Here is a 21,678-nt window from a genome sequence, read left to right on the forward strand (position 1 = left end):
TTGATCCTACAGAAGAAGTTGGGCTCATATCGAGAATGCTTGACTGTGTATCAGAGGTTGCCATGCCTAAAACAAATCATGGAAAACAATTTAGTAAGCATTAGCACGAATAAAAAAGAATATTAAATGCATAGTTAATGAGAGGGACATAAATTTTATATCAATAATGGTTTTGAAAAAACATAATAGGTCACTTAGTATAAAAACCTAATTGTATTAGAATTGGTAATGAAATTTTGGGTATGGAAACATGGTAATATTATAACCTTTGAAGGATAGTGAAGAATATACAAACATACTTTTCAAATATTGAATAGCAATGTATTGGTTGAAAGTCATGAAGCATAATCATTTTGATTTATTTCAATCGAAGGTGGTCTTTATAATTTGAATTAATGTTATAGCTACCTTAATTTGAGGACCCAATTGATGATCATAGTTAAAATTAGAAATTGCAGAATTAGTAAAATTAAATTTCAGCGTAATTGTACTTGCAACCATTAAAAAGTGCAAATAATAAGGTTATAATGTTGCATTGTGCATATCCAATTATAGTTGTCATTAACTGTGGAATATAAACTATCAATGTAATAATAAGAATAACAACATAATAGTTGATGATGATAATAACATAATGTAGTAGAACAAATAAATCTTTATTATTAAATAGTCTGTTTGAAAACATCAATGATTTTCAAGACTTCTCAATCTACATTCTTCTACTTTTCTCTTTGAAAGTTGTTTCCCACTTTTCATTTTCTCATAGCGGTCGTATGTAAATGGTGGCATTATCCTCAAAGCTTCCAGTGACTTAACACGAGATATGGCCACAAATGTCAATCCTGCTCTTTCTCTTGGACCTATGTCAATTGTGGCTTTTGAAAGAGTTAGCCCTTGAAATTTGTGAATAGTCAACGCCCATGCCAACCTTAATGGTAGTTGGAAGGTCCTACCCCTATGAAATGGAGCTATTGGTATTATGTTTGGATGATGATCATCAAATGGTACTCCAGAATAATTATCGAATTCAACTGTAACATATGCTGGTGGCTGAGGTGGAGCAGTTCCTAGTTTGTAGACAATATTTCTGATATATCCCAACGATCCATTCACAAGACTAGCTTCTATCCATAGATTTGTAGTCAACATTACTCTTGCATTGTGACTAATCAATACCTCTGTTTCAATTTCCTCACCTGATAAATCTTCATTTCTATTACCATTCGTTGACTTGGTTGCAAGGCTGCGTGCAACTGGATGTCTTAAAGAATTCAACATCCTCATGTTATGCATATGAACATTTACATTTGTAGAGAATAAATGCACTGCCTTATCAAACTCATCATTGCTTGCAACATCTAATCTTATAGGTGTTCTTGTCATGAGCAAGTTCCAGTCATCTATTTGTGGATTCGCATCTCTGACATTTGTGAGAAGCTGACGAAATCTTTGTTGTTGGATATTTTCTCCATCTTGCCTAAATACTTTATCTAGTGTAACCACTATCTTGAATTCCTGCCATAATAACTTTGCTCGCCTGTTGCTATCATATGCTGGTCTATCATTAACCGGAGGTAATTGCCCCAAATCACCAACTAAAATAATAGAGACACCTGAAAGATAGTTGCAAAATTTTAATTTATGTACATAAAGTAAAATAAAAAGATATACATTCTATATGACCAATGTTAATAAGAATTGAGAGACATTAATAACACCATGTGTTGTAAGGAAAGGGATACCTCCAAAGCTCATGTCTGCTTTATGTGGGAAGGCTTCTCTAAGTCGACTATCTATATTTTCTAGCATATTTTGGCCAATGAAGCTCATTTCATCAATCAAAATATATTTGATATTTTCCATCTCTTGTTGAAAGCTTGAAAGTCTTGTTCCTTGTAATTGGGCAAAATCTGTAATTGGAATCCACAACTTTGAATGAATGGTAGATGCTCCTATATTGAAAACTGCAACTCCAGTTGGTGCAAGCAATAGAAGTGGAGAAGGATTTGTCATCGATGCCATCTGAAGAGCTTGATTGATGGCACCAATTAGATAAGACTTTTCCATTCCTGTTGTTCCTTGAATTATCATAAATAAAGGATTTTGCACTTGATTGGTATGGTAGTGTGTCAAAATAATGTCAACTGCCTTTTGTTGCTTGTGACTGAGAGTTGTAAAGTTGATGCATTGTGGAATGTCGTCATACATAAGACATCCATGCTTTTTCATTTCAGGTATGAAATTTATTGCTCGGATTGTCTCCTCTTTAGTTTGATATTGACTAGACCAATTTGCATTTCTATCAATATCTCTCCTTCCCAACATGTCAATTTTATAAACTGGCATATGTTGACCACGGTGTAACCCAGATATTATTTCCCACTCATGTTCTGTAGTATTTTCCTGAATGGCTCTGTTATCTTCCATATCTGAATCAGTTGAAGGTTCATCATTTTGTGCATGTTCTTTCCTTTGGACATGCCAAGGATTATAGTTGAATGAGTCCTAATTTGCTACTATAGTATCATCATCATGACCAATGTCTATGTCAACATTATGAAAAGGTTTGTATAGTATCAACTCAGACAAAAAAAAGTCCACCCATTTATTAGAATCTCGCGAAGGAATAGTAAAATACCTAGGGAAAACTCTAACAATAGCTGCTTTCTTTCTTGGGCTCCATTTATTATCTCCTCTTCTTTTGGGATTATATATCCAGGACCTTGCTGCATCAATAAAACTAATATCTTCCATAGAAAGTGGTCTTATTTTATAACCATCGACAAAAGATTTTGTGAGTTCTTCCTCATTTCCATCATCATTGATTACCATGGGTTTGAAAACTTCACGTGAGACGTTTAGATTAACAAAATTTCTGCTACACTCCACCAATGGAAGTTGTAATAACATATGACACATTTCTTGAGCTCCAATATGTCTTTCTATAACTGTCTCAGTTAAAAGCTTTCTATATGCCCGTGATGCTAAATCATCAGGATTTTCAAGATTTGAAAGACGCATCAACATTTGTTGATATGTTTCAGAACTTTTCTCTGCTTTTGCTGCATACTTTGCAATATATTTGATAACTGCATGTCTTGAAAGGATAGGTTGCCAATCAACATTGGCCCTTCAGAATTGCAGTATGTACCGATTGTGTGTATTAACTCTATCATCATTTCTTGCTGGTTCAAATTGTCTCTCACCCGAATCTGCATCTGTGTATAACTTTGACCCATCCAAATTTAATTTCCAAGGAGCATTATACCTGAAACATTGATGAATAGATATCTTGTCAATCCAACTTGTTAAAAAAGGTGAAATAGATAATTTAGATATAAGTTTTTTTGAATTTGATTAACCTGCAAACCATGCGTCCTCTTTTTTTACGAAGGCATGCTCCCTCCTTACATACCGTGTGTCTTTCAACACAATTGAGTATCTGTTCATAATCTTGATCTATATCCATGTCAGCAAGTTGTGTTGTATTCTTCAGGCATGGATGCTGACCAAAATTCTGGAAGACCTAAAAATGATAATTTATATATTATTCTATTGGATAGAGGTGAGAAACATATAATAATATTTAATTGATTTATAATATGAAACTTACATGTATATTTCTTTGATGCGGATCATGTCTAGGATTCCATGCATGAATAATGGAGTCAAAATATCTTTCTGCACTTTTTCGTTCATCCTCATTTGACCAATTAATAGTGCCCATATTTGGTGCCCCTTCAAGCCATAAGAAGCCATGAACATGAGGTGAACCACAATGTTGCCACTCATATCTACACCAAAAGTCCTTTACTTTCATACCTTTTTCAAGTATTTCTTTCCTTAACATTGTATTCCTTAAGTGCATGTAATAAGTGACTATATGTGGATAGTCAATGATATTCTTCCTTCTCCATTTTTGAGCCTCTCGTGGATCAGTAGGTGGTGTACCAGGCATTAGTGCATGTAAATCAAGCCATTGCATATCGGCTGCACTTAATGTAAAGAAAATTGTAGGTGTGCCAAGCTGGTCAAGCAAGTCAATTAATTCTGCTTTATTTTTTGCCCAATATGATCTTGTTCCTCTTAGACTTGTTCCGAACTGCATTAGCCTATCTGCGAGATTATTAGATGGCATATTCTCCATATGTTCACGCAATTCATTAATAGTAATTGGCATTTCATGAAAGCTCCTTTTTACAAAAATAGATGCTGAACTTTGCGTGCGATGTCTCATTACCATGTTCTGTGCAAAATACCTAAACCGTGGATGTTTTCCAAAGCGGTGATCCCTGTATTTGATCAAATGCTTTACAAATTCATGCAAGTATACTCATTTCATTCTAGGCTCTAACCAATCACAACTTCCATTTGGAAATAATGTTGGGAAGCCATATCCAACAACTTAGATGTGACATACTCATTGATAGGTGATGCACCTATAGATGGCCACTCAATTAAAGCAGAGGGAACGACATCAGGATTATTAACCCATGCATGAATTAATTCCATTTCCCTTTGTGCATTAGGTGGATTTGATGCCATAGAGTTTGTGTGCTCAATTATATTACCTTCATCTGTCTCCATGAGAGGACCTAGGAATACAACTTCATTTGCATCTGAATCAAACTCCATTTGCACTCTCTTTAATCTATGAAAAATATTCTCATTTGTATTTGTAGGCAAGTCATTAAGAGCACTTTCATCTATCCTGACATCTGCATAGAATTTATCATTTTCAACTTTGTATTTCAATGCTCTATAAACACGATCCCTATTCACAGTAAAGTTATATTGTGTACCACGTTGATCCCTTCTTCGAACAATAATGATTGGTAAATGATCAATTGTGTGTGGCAAGACTTTTGATAGCTGTTCAACATGCTGGGGAAAACTAATGGTATGTCCTTTATACTTATACTGACCACTAGTTGCATGTGTAACTTGCAATATAGGGTTTACACATGCAATCAACATCTCTTCAACCTGAGTTAAATTTGCAAGCTCTGGTGGTTGACATCCAGGATCCATATTATTTGCAGATGAAAACCTGTGAATTCCTGTCTCTTGATGACACCTATTGCATATTGGACCCTCACTAGTGCGATATACTTTCATTCCTACATACGACTCCTGACAAACATAACACATATTTGGTGTTTTCAAACTATTTATCTGATATCTAAACTGCATTTGGAATCTTCTAAATTCGGACTGAAGCATACCATTTGGGTTGGGCATGTTTTCTATATCATTTTGAAGCGTACCATTTGGGTTGGTCATGTTTTGTCTATCATTTTACAACTCTAAATCAACATGTATGTGACTTCCATGTTGTGGTGTTTCTGGTACACGTTCTATGGATGGTGAGTGTCCATTCTCAATATTTAGTTGATTATTTGTATTTGGAGGATGATCATATATGTGGCTTGGTTCTCCTTGAGGATGTTGAACTTGGTAGCTTTGTGAATTTTGAGGAAGGACCCTCTCAGAAGTACATCGACGATGGTTTCTGTCTACATTTTGTAGATCTCGATTTTCAGTTTCTAGTTGTTCAACCATTATTTTTGCTCTTCTTCTGGCATATCTTCACATGCGCCCTTGATTTTCTATTACTCTTTGTTGTTCTCTTTCAAGTTCTGTCTATTGTTGTTGTTGACGTCTACGATATTCTCTACAATACTCTCTTTGATATTGTCTTTGGTATTCTCTCCTTTCCTCCTCCGTCTCAAAATTCAACCTAAGTCTCACCATAGCTAGTAGGAAAAAAACATTAATGAAGTAACATTTATTTATATATACATGAGAAATATTTAACCAATAAATATTATTAAATTTATCTATGCATAAAAATTACATTCTAATGTTGGAAAATGGCGGCATTGCCTTCCACATTTCAAACATTAAAATTATTTATGGATAAAAATTACATTCTAATATTCTACGAAAAAATTAGATTATAATGTTTGAAAATGGCGGCATTGCCTTCCACATTTCAAACATTAAACTAATTTATGAATAAAATATATTTGAATAAAAGAATTAGCAATATAATATAAGAAAAATGGTGGGAGTGCCTTCCACTTTTGAAACATTATTTATGGATAAAAATTACATTGTAATATTGTATGAAAAAATTGCATTATAATATTCTACAAAAAAATTACATTCTAATGTTTGAAAATGGCGGCATTGCCTTCCACATTTCAAACATTAAACTAATTTATGCATAAAATATATTTGAATAAAAGAGTTAAATAGAATTAATATGTAAACAATAATGTAAATGAAAATACTATTGTAAATCTAAATATTATTGAAAATCTAAATAGTTCTGTAAACAAAAGGACTATTATAAATGAAAATAATACATCATGTTACACAATCTCTATAAAGGAATAGTTAGTATTGAAAAATGTGTTAAAAAAATTACATTGTAAAATTTATCTATGCATAAAAATTAAAAACCTCAACTAAAGTTGTCATTTAATTTTTATATAGATATTATATTTTTATATTCCATTGTGAATGTATTGAAGATCTTAAAAATTGTGTAACGGCTCCCATTTCTTTTTTGTTGACAGAGAATTAGGGATTCGTGCTGTGATTGTATAACGCCTCTCAACATAACAAGAATCACTTGCATTTGTTGAAAAGAAAAATCTTTTCCACTTTATGAAATTTTATAAATATCCTTTCACCCAACATATTTATAATGATACGGATGTTATTTACTATTCTAACCGCCCTCTTACAGTCTACCATTTGCACCTCCTTGTTCTATTTCTAAATTGGTCTCGATATATTCATCACTTCAACAAGAATACAAAGAAAGTGCTTACTAGAAGTTCCTTTCATTGAAGAAGAAATATATTATCTCAAATATCATTAATCTCTTTCAATCAAGGATATTTCTTTCATGTTTAAGCCTACGTATTAAACCAATTGCTCAAAATTGAGTTTCTGGCATTGACTATTTCCATAAATATCAGATATTATCTCAGATCTTTTCCTATAAATAAACCTTGACTAAGTATGAAATAACCTTATCCGAGTTATTTATGTTTCAGCATCTTGTGCAGATATGGAGTAAAATGTAACAGAAATCTGCCACAAGACATTTACAGCATTGAATATGAAAACCACAAAAGTGCAATTTCGAAAAACCAGCATAAAAAAGTTACAACCATACAAACCGTTGATAAAAAACATAAAAAATCTGAATGCATGAACAATACCTGACTGAATGCTATGCAGTCGAATTGGCACCTTCTTCAGATCTCCATGGGAAGCATTGGATTATGGCAAAGCAGAAGTCGGATCTCTGTGTATGTTCATTATGGCAAGGGCAACGTATTTAACATTTTGGTATGACTTTATGCCTTCCTGCCATTAGAAGATTGAAAATCGATTTGCATTCCATCGGTTGGAAAAAGAAAAAGAAAATGCAAAGCCAAATGCAAAGCGAAACGTAAATCGAAACGTAAATGTGAAACGGCTCCCATTTCTTTTTTGTTGACGAAGAATTAGGAATCCGTGCTGTGATTGTATAACGCCTCTCGGCGTAATAAATGTAGACAGATAAAGTGATTGAACGTAATCGCTAACAACACTTTTAATTATGTTAGTATAAAATATATATGTTCGTATATAATATTTGAATATTTAAGAATCATAAATTAACTGCACTAAATCTAATCAGGAGCAACACTTTTCATGTTAATTTACTTAATATTTAAATACAAGAATATTCAAGTGTCACACTGAGTCAATTGTATGTCCATCTTGACTCTTTCATACAGATTCTTTAGAAAATGTTTTCTAGAATGTCGATTGCTAATACAACCGATATGATGACGAAGATTTCAAAACAAACGCCTTATTTTTTAATACTATATTTAGCATTCAGAATAGATGTCTCGCCTTATTTGCATGCCAAAAATGGCTCTCTCCAATCTGAAATGATTAAAAACATTGGCTGTCCATGTCAGAGTAGTATAAACTTACACCATTATGTCATACCGTGTTTCCTAGCTGCCTTTAGTTTTAACAAGTCCAAATTCCCTGCCATTTATTTTAATTCTAAAACTCAGTCTTTTAGAGGATAATCATTCACAGAAGTTTTCCAGAGTTTTAACTAAATCAGGGAATGGATAGTATTTTGGAGAATGTGATAACTTCCTATGAAAAAGATGAGCAAAGAGCAAAGAGCAAAGATCTATCCCATGGCTTTGATAAGCAGAAAACTTTTGCATGTAATCTCACTTATGCTATTGCAATTGGCAACGTGCCTTTTGTTTCAACATGCCGCTGCTGCAACATTTCAACTTACAAAGCGTTCAATCCAGCCTCCTTTTGGAAACTCGTAAGAATTCATCTGAATCTATGTGTTTTTTTACTTGAAGAGGTTTAATTTTTGATGTGTTTACATGAAAAACTATGGAAGCAAATTTAGGAAATCCTATCTCTTGAATTCACATATGTTTTGATGGCAGAATGATTCTGAAAGTGAATGCAAGAGGAGTCCAGATATACCAATGTGAGAAGAGATCAAATGGGTCTGAGATGATGGAGTATACCCATGTTGGAGCAAATGCAAAAGTTTACTCTCCTTATGGTGATAAGAAAAGTGTACCAGTGGGCTACCATTACTACCTTAATCATCTACTGGCTCAAGGAGCGCAGCCCACATTTTCATAGAAGAACCTGGTGAAAGGAGAGCCTGTGTCTGCCATACTCAAGTCAACTGTTATAGTTATTGTATATTTAATATAAACTTTTCTCATTGAATATTTTAGTTATTATTTTTAAGGGATAAAAACTTTTGATTGAGAAATATAAACGAGTGTCAATACCAATCTGTTGAACTAACCCTAGCGTTCCTGATGAAGAAAGAAGAGAAATAGAGTTAGATCTGTTTAAATGACAGCAGTGAACAAGAACAAGGATATTATAACAGCAGATAGAAGAAAGAAGCAAAAAAATATCGTTGATTTCAATGCAATTGCAATTGCTCCTATTTATAGAGGCCTTTATATCTTTCTAGAATTGTATCACAATCTAGACAGAATTCATACTAATTTTAACAACCTTACTTATGTGGGTATGTTTGTTTCCATAAGTTAAGTGCACGTAGAGGGCTGTGGAGTTAATTCCAGTTTGATGGTAACAAACTGCAGATGTGGAATTCTTCCAATAATTCTTTTCCCAGAGTTAATATATTATTTTGCCTAAATTGCATAGTGCACAATTCTAGCCTCGTTCCCTATTATGTCAAAACCTTTGCATTCAACAATGTGAGAAATATAAATCAAAAATTAAATTCACAACTCACAACCCTAAACCTAAAATTGCTCGGCAACAACTATTACCGAGTGATAGTTTTGCTCAGTAACCAAAGAAACCAAGTGGCAGGAGTGTTTACGGAGTGAGCTCGGTACATGAAGAGAAAACAACTCAGTAGATGAAGAATCAACTCGATAAATGAAGAACTTGGTAGACACTGCAGGGTGTGATTACCGAGTGAACTTGGTAAGCAATGCGATTACTGAGTGAGCTCAGTAGCCACTGGAGAGTGGAGCTCGGTAGATGAAGATACCGAGTGAACTGGGTAGAGACAGCAGAGATAAGATCTTTTAACAAGACTTCATCGAGTAATAATTAATAGCCTGAACAACTTTCACCATTAAAACCATAAATCCAAAACTTGAAGCTTCCAAATAAAACTTTTCAAATGCAATGAATAGAAGGAGACAAATGGATTCAAGTATGCTTGCTTGCTTTCTATTCAACTTGGATTAAATCATTACAAAAACTGGGAGCATTCGGCTTCAACCAGAAAACTCTAAAATAACCCTAAAACTTCAAACTGAAAAACTTCAAACTTTAAACTTCAAACTTATAGCTCTAATGATTGCATACTACAATGCCTAGAGCAATCACTACTTCAACAGGTCAAAACAAACAAATAATAAACTTACAGAATGACTAGAGAAGAAACACATGCAACTGCAGGCACGAAATAAACTTCCTTTTCTCTGCAATGACAAGATTTGCTAATCACTTCCTTTCACCTTTTCTCTGCAACTTCTCTGCTCTGCTGAACTCTCTCTATCTTTGTCTAGTCGAACGAATCTAATATTCCTTTTGTTATACTTGCAAAAAAATTTCCTCCTCATTTTTGAATTTGAAAAATCACCAACTGTATTTATGTTTCTATTTGTTCTATTGGTCGTTAGGTGGTAGGTGGGCATTTGGCTCCAGGGAGAAATGACCAATAGTAATTAATATTCCAACACTCCCCCTTTATCCCGAGCCAAACAAACAAGAATCACTGCTGATCCAAATCAACTACACCAAGACACTCTCTTAGGTGTACAAAACTTCCAATGCCTAATGGCTTGGTAAAAATGTCTGCTAGCTACTGCTTAGACTTACAAAAATTCATTTTGATATCCCCATTCTCCACCAACTCTCTGATGAAGTGATATCTGATTTCTATTTGTTTGCTTCTCCCATGGAAGATTGGATTCTTGGACAATACAATTGATGAGATGTTGTCACAGTAAATTATGGTTCCATCCTCTTGCCTTTCATTCAAATCTGTCAAGATCCTCCTTAACCAAATAGCTTGACATGTTGCTGCATTTGCTGCTATGTACTCAGCCTCTGTTGTAGATTGAGCAACAATAGGTTACTTCTTAGATGCCCATGAAATTGAACCCGATCCCATATGAAACATGTATTCGGAAGTGCTCTTCCTATCATCTAAACTTCCAGTCCAATCACTATCTATATATCCCACCAACTTGAAATCATCATTTGCAGTATACAAAATTCCAAATCCCTTGGTACCTTTCACATACCTTAGGATCCTTTTTCCTGCTTGCCAATGTTAATCTTTTGGTGTTTCCATAAATCTGAAAATCAAACTTACTGCATGCATTAGGTCTAGCCGAGTTGCAATCAAATACATCAGACTTCCAACCATAATCTTGTATAGTGTTGGATTCACTCTCTTGCTAGAGTCTTCTTTGCTCAACTTCAAACCTACTACTATTAGTGTAGGGGCTGCCTTGCTGTTTTGCATTTTAAATCTCTCCAAGATCTGACTTGCATATTTTTCTTGAGAGATGAAGATGCCATCATGCATTTGTTTTACTTCTATGCCTAGAAAGTATTTCAAGAGACCTAGGTCTGTCATCTCAAATTCATTTTTTATGGCCTCTTTAAACTCACCAATTACAACCTTGTCATTTCCAGTAAAAATTAAGTCATCTACATACAAGACAACAATCAATACATTACCATCTGCTACTTTGATGTAAAGAGTGGGCTCACCATTTCTTTTTCTAAAGCCATTGCTTATCAAATATGAGTCTATCCTACTGTACCATGCTCTTGGAGCTTGCTTGAGCCCATAAAGAGCTCTCTTCAATCTATATACTTTGTTCTCTTCACCTACAACTTCATAACTAGGTGGCTGCTCCACATATACTTCAACATTCTTTCAATACACCATTTAAGAAGGCGAACTTCACATTCATTTGAAATACCTTCCACTTGTGCTGAGCTGCAATTGCTATGACAACATGCATGGTTTTCATTCTTGCAATAGGGGCATATGTCTCATCATAGTCTCTGCTATACTGCTGTTTATAGCCCTTGACTACCAGCCTTGCCTTATGCTTATCAATCTTGCCTTCAACATTACATTTGGTCTTGTAGACCCATTTCACTCCAATCATTTGCTTCTTGGGAGGCAAATCAGTTAGCTCCCATGTCTCATTTCTTTCTATAGCATCTATTTCCTCATCCATGGCCTTACACCATTTCTTCTCCTTAATAGCTTTTTCAAAATAAATTGGATCACTATGAGAAAATAATGCAAAATTAACACTCTCATCATAATCTTCATACCTTTCATGTTGGTATATATCCCTAAGACTTTTGGTCTTTCTTGGTAATAGGGAGGAGAGTGTGGGATCAAAATCTTCACTGCTGCTGCTTGGCACCGACACTCGGTCATGCCTAGAGGAGCTCGGTAATGACTGAGGTTGCTTGCCTTTTTTTCTATTTGCTCCTTCTTCCAATTCACCAGCATCCTCTTCATTCATAAATGGCACTTTACTTGAAGTGCTTGGTGACTCATCAATTTGTCCATACCAAGACTGATTTTCAAAAAATTCCACATCTCTTGAAAGCGTCATCTTGTTGTTCAATGGGTCATACAATTTGTATGCCTTTGATTCTAAGTTGTACCCTGTGAAGATGCACTTCACACCTTTGTCATCCAATTTCTGCATTTTCTCTTTAGACACATGTGCATATGCAACACATCCAAACACCCTTAGGTGTTCAACTATCCATCTTCTTCCTGACCATGCTTCCATTGGAATTCTATCATGGACTGCCTTTGTACGACACCTATTAATTAGGTAAACTGTTGTTTCTACAGCCTCTCCCCAAAATTCAGTTGGGAGACCTTTCTCTTTCATCATGCTCCTTGCCATTTCAACAATGGTCCTATTCTTTCTTTCAGCCACTCCATTCTGTTGTGGTGTATAGTTGATTGTGAGATCTTTCTTTATGCCATGTTTCCTGCAAAAATTTACAAAAGAATTGGAGGTATACTCCCCTCCTCTATCTGATCTTAGGACTTTGATATAGTGTCCACATTCTCTTTCAGCCTGAGCTTTAAATTTTACAAATTTTTCAAATGCTTTAGATTTATGCTTTAAGAAATACACCCATGTCCTACGACTGAAATCATCAATGAATGTCATGAAATAAGTACTCCCCCAATGGAAGTAACTTGCATGGGACCAACTAGGTCAGTATGCACTAATTCTAATGGATATCTAGCCCTACTAAAATTTTTAGAATTAAAGGGAAGCCTATATTGCTTACCCAAAATACAAGCCTCACACTTGTCACATGAATTTCCTACATGTGGCAAACCTTCTACCATTCTTTTATTTGACAATAAATTTAAACCAGCATAGCCAAGTTGACCATACCTGAGGTGCCATAGCCATGAGGGGTCTTCAATCACAATCCTTAGAGCTGATTGTGTGGGAGGTACAACACCAACTTGAGATGAGAAACATGTCTCTATCCTCAAGGGAAACATTCTCTTCTTTGTCATCTGAACTGCTGCAAGTAAGTTCTTGCTCCCATCCTTTTCTTGAATGACACACATGTCATTCTCCATCAGTACTTTGTATCCATTTTGAATGAGCTGACCAATGCTCATCAAATTGTGCTTCATACCAGGGGCGAAATACACATTTTGTATTTCCTTCTTCTCACCTTTCTTGGTGCAGACCATAATAGATCCTTTTCCCACAACTGGTAGGGTTCCATTGTTACCCATTTTAATCTCAGATTTGAAACTCTTGTCAATGAATGAAAACAAGATTTCATTACCACTCATGTGGTTGCTACATCCACTATCGACGTACCAAACCTTAGGGCTTCCTTCTTCACCAACATTACACATGATGAAGGCAGTGGCATTCTTTCCACTTCCCATGTTCACATCAGCCACATTTTCTTGTCCTGACTGATCATTTTTCTTTTTCCAACATTCACTTGCATAATGCCCATATTTATGACAATAGTAGCATTCTACATTACTCTTATATGAGTTGTAGTTTTTTTACCTCCTCTTGAAGTATTTTGTGAGCTACTTGCTCCATCTGCTCTTCCTGAGCTTTTTGCTGCAGCATTTCTTTGTCCTCCATTTCCTTGGCCTCTACCTCTAGAGTTTCTGCCTGCGCCATTTCTTCCTCTCCCCCTTCCTCTTGGATTTGACTGAGCCTTGAATGCTTTCTCTTGGGAAGTAGAAAATGTAGATCTATTGATCCTATGCTCATGGGTTTGAAGTGTACCCATTAACTCATCCATTGTCAAAACAGTGAGGTTTTTTGCCTCTTCTATGGTCATGACCAAGTTGTCATATTTATGAGGTAAACTCCTCAATATCTTTTCCACTATCCTCTGCTCTTGATAGTCTTCTCCATTTGACTTCAGTTGGTTAATCACATTGGAGGTCCTTGAACTGAAGTCTGCAATTGATTCATTTTCTTTCATCTGAATGTTCTCAAACTCCCTCCTTATATTCTGTAGCTTTACTATGCGAACTTTAGCACTCCACTTGAAGTTCGTCTCAAAGATATCCCATGCTTCCTTTGCATAATTTATTGCTGCAATCTTTGGGAATACTGTCTCTGTCATTGTTGCTTCAATTAAACTTAATGCCTTAGCATCCTTCCTCCTTGACTCTTTCAAATGAGTCTTTTGTGCATTTGCGAGAGAGCATACTGAGCTATGTCTATCACATCATTGAACCCATTAACTACAAACTCCCACAAATCATCTACAACCATTATGGTCTTCATTTTCTTTGACCATGTATCATAATTTTGTCCATTGAAAGGTGGTGGCTGCTGCCATATCTTTCTTGCATCTATTGTCATGTCAAATATCCCAAGAAAAAAAATGCCCAAACTCACTGTGGATGTGGAGCCTCAAAGCTCTGATACCATGTGAGAAATATAAATCAAAAATTAAATTCACAACTCACAACCCTAAACCTAAAATTGCTCGGTAACAACTATTATCGAGTGACAGTTTTGCTTGGTAACCAAAGAAACCAAGTGGTAGAAGTGTTTACCGAGTGAGCTTGGTAAATGAAGAGAAAACAACTTGGTAGATGAAGAATCAACTTGGTAAATGAAGAACTTGGTAGACACTACAGGGTGTGATTATCGAGTGAACTCGGTAAGCAATGTGATTATCGAGTGAGCTCGATAGCCACTGGAGAGTAGAGCTCAGTAGATGAAGATATCGAGTGAACTCGATAGAGAAAGTAGAGATAAGATCTTTTAACAAGACTTGAGTAATAATTTATAGCATGAACAACTTTCACCATTAAAACCAAAAATCCAGAACTTGAAGCTTCCAAATAAAACTTTTCAAATGCAATGAATAGAAGGAGACAAATGGATTCAAGTATGCCTGCTTGCTTTCTATTCAACTTGGATTAAATCATTACAAAATTTGGGAGCATTCGGCTTCAACCAGAAAACCCTAAAATAATCCTAAAACTTCAAACTAAAAAACTTCAAACTTACAGCTCTAATGACTACATACTACAATGCCTGGAGAAATCACTACTTCAACATGTCAAAAAAAACAAATAATAAAATGACCAAAGAAGAAACACATGCAACTGCAAGCAGGAAATAAACTTCCTTTTCTCTGCAACGACAAGATCTGCTGATCACTTCCTTTCACCTTTTCTCTGCAACTTCTCTGCTCTACTGAACTCTCTCTATATCTGTCTAGTCGAATGAATCTAATATTCCTTTTTTTATACTTGCAACAAATTTTCCTCCTCATTTCTGAATTTGAAAACTCACCCACCACATTTATGTTTCTATCTGTTTTGCTAGTCGTTAGGTGGTAGGTGGGCATTTGGCTCCAGGAAGAAATGACCAACAGTAATTAATATTCCAACAAACAAGACTTATATCTCTAATAAGCTACAATAAATCATTCAACTTCTATTGACAAAAAAATAGTAGATATATCTTTATCATCCTAGAATTACATTTGAATATTTAATTATTACATATTTAAAAATAATCTCCAAATTCCTTAATAGATTATAGATGTGATATACAACTATTTCAATCATTTGATATATTCATATCAATGTTTAATTCCAAAACTACAAATTCCAAAACTACACAATTGAATTATATCTTTATCATCCTAGAATTCCATTTGAATATTTAATTATTACATATTTAAAAATAATCTCCAAATTCCTTAATAGATTATAGATGTGATATACAACTATTTCAATCATTTGATATATTCATATCAACATTTAATTCCAAAACTACAAATTCCAAAACTACACAATTGAATTATAATAGCAGTATAAAATTCATTTATCCCTCATGCTTATTAATTCCTGATATGTTATCAATGTGATTTACGGTTACTGCAATCGGTACACAAAAGGCCAAGAGTGAAGATGACGTTGATGATTTGCTGCTAAAGGAAGCTAGTCATAGTGGGCATGGCCATGCAAGTGAGGTATCATATGTTCAACGAAGGCATTCCAAAGGTGGAGTTCCTCCACCAAATTGTGAAAGAAGTGGTAAAAAAATCAAAGTTTCACACACTGCACAATATTCCTTCTGGTCTCAAGATAAATTCCCTGATACAGCAGCAGATCCATCTGAAATAAGAATCCATTCAAAGAATTCAATCCCTCTTTTGGGATTGTATGGAGAAGGATATCAACACTACAGATTCAATGGTTCTTCCTGGATCAATTTCAATGTATCAGCTTTGGTGTATACTTCACCGGGACAGCAAGTAGTGGGAAGACACTTTTTTCTTTCACATGTTGATGAGAAGGGAGGACAACCCACATGGGAATTGTCATTGCCTTCTGCTCTTGGGAAAGTCAGTGTGACTTTCAAGTTATTGAGTGAAGTTACAATAGATAAAGACAGTATCACTTGGACCAAACTGGAGGCCACTACTTATACTGCTAATCATGCTCCTTACATGTAAGTATATCATTCATGTTCTTCTTCTAATTCTTCTATTATAATTATTTTTATCATTATTGTACTCATGGTTTTTTTTTCCATTGTTGTCATACTTGCAGAAGTAAATTGTTTATAGAGCAAGTGAAATACGTTCAGAGAGTTTCTACTGTGGGAGGACTTCCTCCTAAACATGAAGACACTCCGAATCCAAAGACAGGAAATATATATTTCTCACCATTCTTGACAATCTACTGGTTCTCTACCAATTCTGCTTCTTTGTAAATGCCCACGAATTGACCAAGTATGATTTAATAAAATTTGCAAGATCCCAATGGAATTCCAGGATGCAAATTCAGCTTTAATAATATCTTAATTGCTCTGTATTCCCCGTGGGTTTGTTCTTATTCTGTCTATGCTAGTGCTAAGAATTGTGGTCGGTTACTATTTTATTGATATTAAAAAAAAGAATTATTAAAGATTTCTCTTATCGTTATGGTTTTCATTTGTGATTACATGGAATATAATGAATGATTTGGATTCTCTTTTCGGATAAATGTAAGTATTATATGAGTAATTCAATTTATGGAAGTGAGATCAACTTAATTTAAAAATGATAGTATTATATCAATATAGAATTCTAATGTTCACACATTTACATATAGAGAAGTTTGCAACTTGAAAGATAAAAATTTAATCTAAAAGATATGATTCTAGTAATTGTAAACATTTACACAAATAAACATACCATATCAATATATCTAAATTCTTACTAAATTTATTCAATATTATCTCAACATTTAAAGTATATTTTGTATTGGTGTTTTACCAAATAAATTGAGTACATTTATTTTGTCCAAGGACAATAGTATTCTAGTTTTGGTGTTTTATTTCTAAAAAATATCACATTTACTAGAATATTGACGAAGAATGAGATTACACCGTAGCTTTGACATTATATCAAAACAAATGGAGTCCATTCTAGTATTGGCACTTGTAGAAAGTAGAAAAATATTGCCAAACAAATAAAAGATAATATGGTAAAATTTGGTTTAACCATATAAATGTTATGATAGAGTAGCAATTCATTGATCTTGACAAGATTTTTGATTAAGATTAAAACAATGAGTAATGAGAAAGCCAACAATGGACTTTAGGTTTAAGAAGGAAGGACAAAGGAGAGGGCAATGTTGAGGTGACATAAGTTTAATCTCTAACACTAAAGATGAGTATGATAGACCTTTCGTTCAATAAAATGACCTACATCTTTTTGAAATTTGGTAATTTGCTTCTAGAAGCACAAGGTTTGGTATAGAATCTTTACCATTTATAGCATTGTGAGGGGCCAAGGTGTCTTCAAATGAGTTATATTCTTCTTTACATGGTTGAAGGAGTGATCTTAGCTAAGATGTTTTCAAGGGTTTCCTACTCTTTGAACCTAAGGGGTTAGATGTTGATGGTTATTGCAATTGGTTCTACTAGTACAACATTTCTCCATCACTACGTGCTAGGTACTAGCTATTTTATATGATCCCAGGATCTTGGGATTAGTGAAAAAGAGTTCTTATTTTCTTGTTTCTTCACCTTCGTTGAAGATCTATTTTTGGTAGAAACAATAAATTTTCCAAGGATTAAATTATTCAAAGTATCTAGAGTATCTCATTGATTTTGACTACAAAGAATAGGTGATTGAGTGCTTGATTTCCTTATGCAAAATTCTAAATCCATTCTAAATATGACTTGGTTGGGAATTTTTTAAGATCTACTGTCCAAATGTTTTTAAAAGATGTGAATAAATAGAATGCACTCTTTAGAACTCCATGTAGATCTCGAAGAATCAAATTTTCAACTTTTTCCCCTCCACCATGATTTTATTAGAATCATATTGTGAGATCTTGTTTTTAGATAACTTTGTCCTCTCCATTAAGAATTGGGAGAAATATTTTGATATATATAAACAAATTCATTATAAAACTGTCCCATTCTAAGTTAAAATTCTTAGTTTATCATCTAAGAATTTTACATTAAAAGACTTGATTAAGAATCACCTCTTTTGACCAACCACACAATAATAAATACAATCTCATCCATACAAATTATTTTTTCTTATTATTTAAAATAATCATTAAATAAACTGTAACTGTACTACACCCTACAATACTTTATTGTTTAAAATATATAACTTGAACGAATATCATTTTTTCATATTAATTATTTTATATTTAATTACAAGAATTATGTAATGTCCCAATTTGTCACAATTGTGTATCTATCTTGATTGCGCAGTACATATTCTTAAAAATACTCTTCTCTAAAAAGTCGTATACAATACAACTGATAGGACAATGAAAAATTCCAAACAATAACTATAATTAAAATTTTATAATTATGATTTCAAAAACAATAACTAACAAAAATGGGTATCTCCAACCTGAAAAAATTAAGAAAAATGAATGATGCCGTCCAAACAGTGGAGATCCACACCGTTATGTCTCCACGCGTTTCCATAACTGTTTATAGTTTTAAAGAGTCCAACATAATATTCTCCTTACATTTATTATAATCTATTAACAGTAGTTTTCCAAAGTTTTATTTTCGGGAATCTGACAAGCTGCCAAGAAAGAGTCAGCATGTGATCTAATGACGGGGTTTACAATCTCTAAAATATATGACGGGGTTTATAATCATTTTTTTTAGAATGTATGAATATTGGTATTCAAAAACTGTTTGAAGATGTCTTTTGTACCAGGTTCTAATAAATCAGATTTAATATATTGATAAAAAATTTAAAGGTGATATTCTCAAACATGCAAATGATCTAATATGTTTTTATTCAAAATTTTTAAAGAAATTCTTTAGAAATTGATTTGTGTATACTGATAATTTTCCTCTAATTTCAGACATATGAATTAGTTGTCCATTCAATTTCTTCCAATACTAAGATTTAACAAGTTCTTATAGTATATTAAACGTTTTAATTAATAAAAACATTATCATTTTCTATAATTATAATTATATTAAAAAAATATTTTTTTACTATAATTATATAAATAATTATTAATTGTTAATTATAAAGTATGATTAATCTAATCTTAAATTTTAATTTTAAATACAATTATTGATATATATTTTTAATATTTTAAATTGAATAACAAAAAATATATTCTAAAAAGTATAATAGATTAAAAGTATACAAATTTATATTAACTTTTTAGATTCAACAATATTAAACATTAATAAACCACATTAGATATGAATAAAAAATAATTCATATAAAGTATTAGTTTAACAATCCATGAAATTCGCCCTAATTGAATTTATCCAATCAAATAATAGAAAAATATTTTTTTAAGTTATAAAGTTATGCATAATGTATTAATTTGAAAATAAAATTTAGAAATGATTAATTCTAACTAGAAATGAACAATTTTAATCACTAATTAAGGCACGAAATCTAAAAACTATCACAATAGTACTTAGCATATCGACAAGTACTAACAAGTGCCACATAGTGGCTTAGTACTTGCCTTTAGCTTTTATATAAATCAAGATTTAATTTAATACATTTATTATAATATATAATATATTTTAATTAATAAAAGTGATATAGTTATAATTTTTAATTATGACTATTGTAGTAAAAAAGAGTTTATTATTATAATTATATAAATAATTACAATGAATTAAAATTTTATTTACAAATATAATGATTGATATGTATGTTCTTGTGCATATATCATATTATACCATTATATTGTAAATAAATTATAAGATAAAATAATATCTAGAATAATAATATAATAATATTTCTTTAAAAAAATAATAATACAAGTATATATTATTTTTTTAACAATTAAATCAATGAAAAAAATTATATTAGAAAATAATACAATATTAAAAGTATAAAAATCTAAACCAATGTACTTATATTTAAAAAAATTAAACACTAATGAATCACATTAAGATTAGTAAAAAATAATTCTTAAGAAGTATTAGTTTTACAATCATGAAATCCTTAGGCCAATGTAAGACCTAAATGGATTTATCCAATTAAATCATAGAAAAATGTAATTATAGAGTTAAAAATCGTGCATCTATACTATGCACAAGTATTAATTTGATAACAAAAATTAAAAATATTAATTCTAACTTGTAGAAATAAAAAGTTTTAATCGCTCATTAAAGTGTGAAATCCAAAAATCATCACAATAGTACTTAGCCTACCAGCAAGTACTAATAACATATTACATTTATACATACTGGAAATTGACTTCCAATGGGTTGTAGGAAAGGGCAAGTGTCAAAAGAAGTCATATTCAAAAAATTGATATTCTTGGTTTAATGAGGCCTCTTAAGATCAAACTTACATGCCTGAGATTGCCCTAGGATAGGGAGTGAGAGCTAGGTGAAATAAATGACTAATAATGACAAATTTATTAGAATAAGTCATACAATATATGAGGTAAAGAGAAAAGTTTAGAATATAAATAGATATAAAATGAGATAAGATATAAAAAAAAGGCAAATTTTGATACAAGATCATGCAACATATGTAATGTAAAATAATATTAAATCATTCCAATAAATGAAAATAAATAATAATTACTATAAATATACATCTAGAAATATTACATTGAAGATAATTGCTAATTATGACATTGATTTTTCTAGCTAATGATTAATGAATTTAATGTCCTCCAAATTGATGCTTCCAATAGAGCTAGTTTTAATGGTAGTTGTTAGGTCATTGTGTCTATTATTTGTTCCTATTGGGTTTACAATTTCTTGCTCATCTTGGCTTTTAGTTCTCTTACCTCCTTTGAGTTGTATAATTAAGTCAAGAGGCTTTCTACAATTGCATGCACAGAATTGAAGAACACTGCATCATCAATGTAAATATTTTCATCTTACCGTTGGCTTTATTTGAATATTTACCATGGATAACATATTTTGTTGCTTTCATTATCTACAAATTTAGTTTTAAAATAATTATCTTTTGTTATTTAAAATAATTATACTAAAGCTTTTGTTGCACCTCTTTATTTTCTATAGAGAAGAGGTGTCATGACCCTAAAAAAGAAGATAGATCAATACATAAGATTATATA

This window comes from Cupressus sempervirens, chromosome 6 (genome assembly GCF_028749045.1).
Source record: "Cupressus sempervirens isolate cs-2001-9-10 chromosome 6, ASM2874904v1, whole genome shotgun sequence".
Lineage (NCBI taxonomy): Eukaryota > Viridiplantae > Streptophyta > Pinopsida > Cupressales > Cupressaceae > Cupressus > Cupressus sempervirens.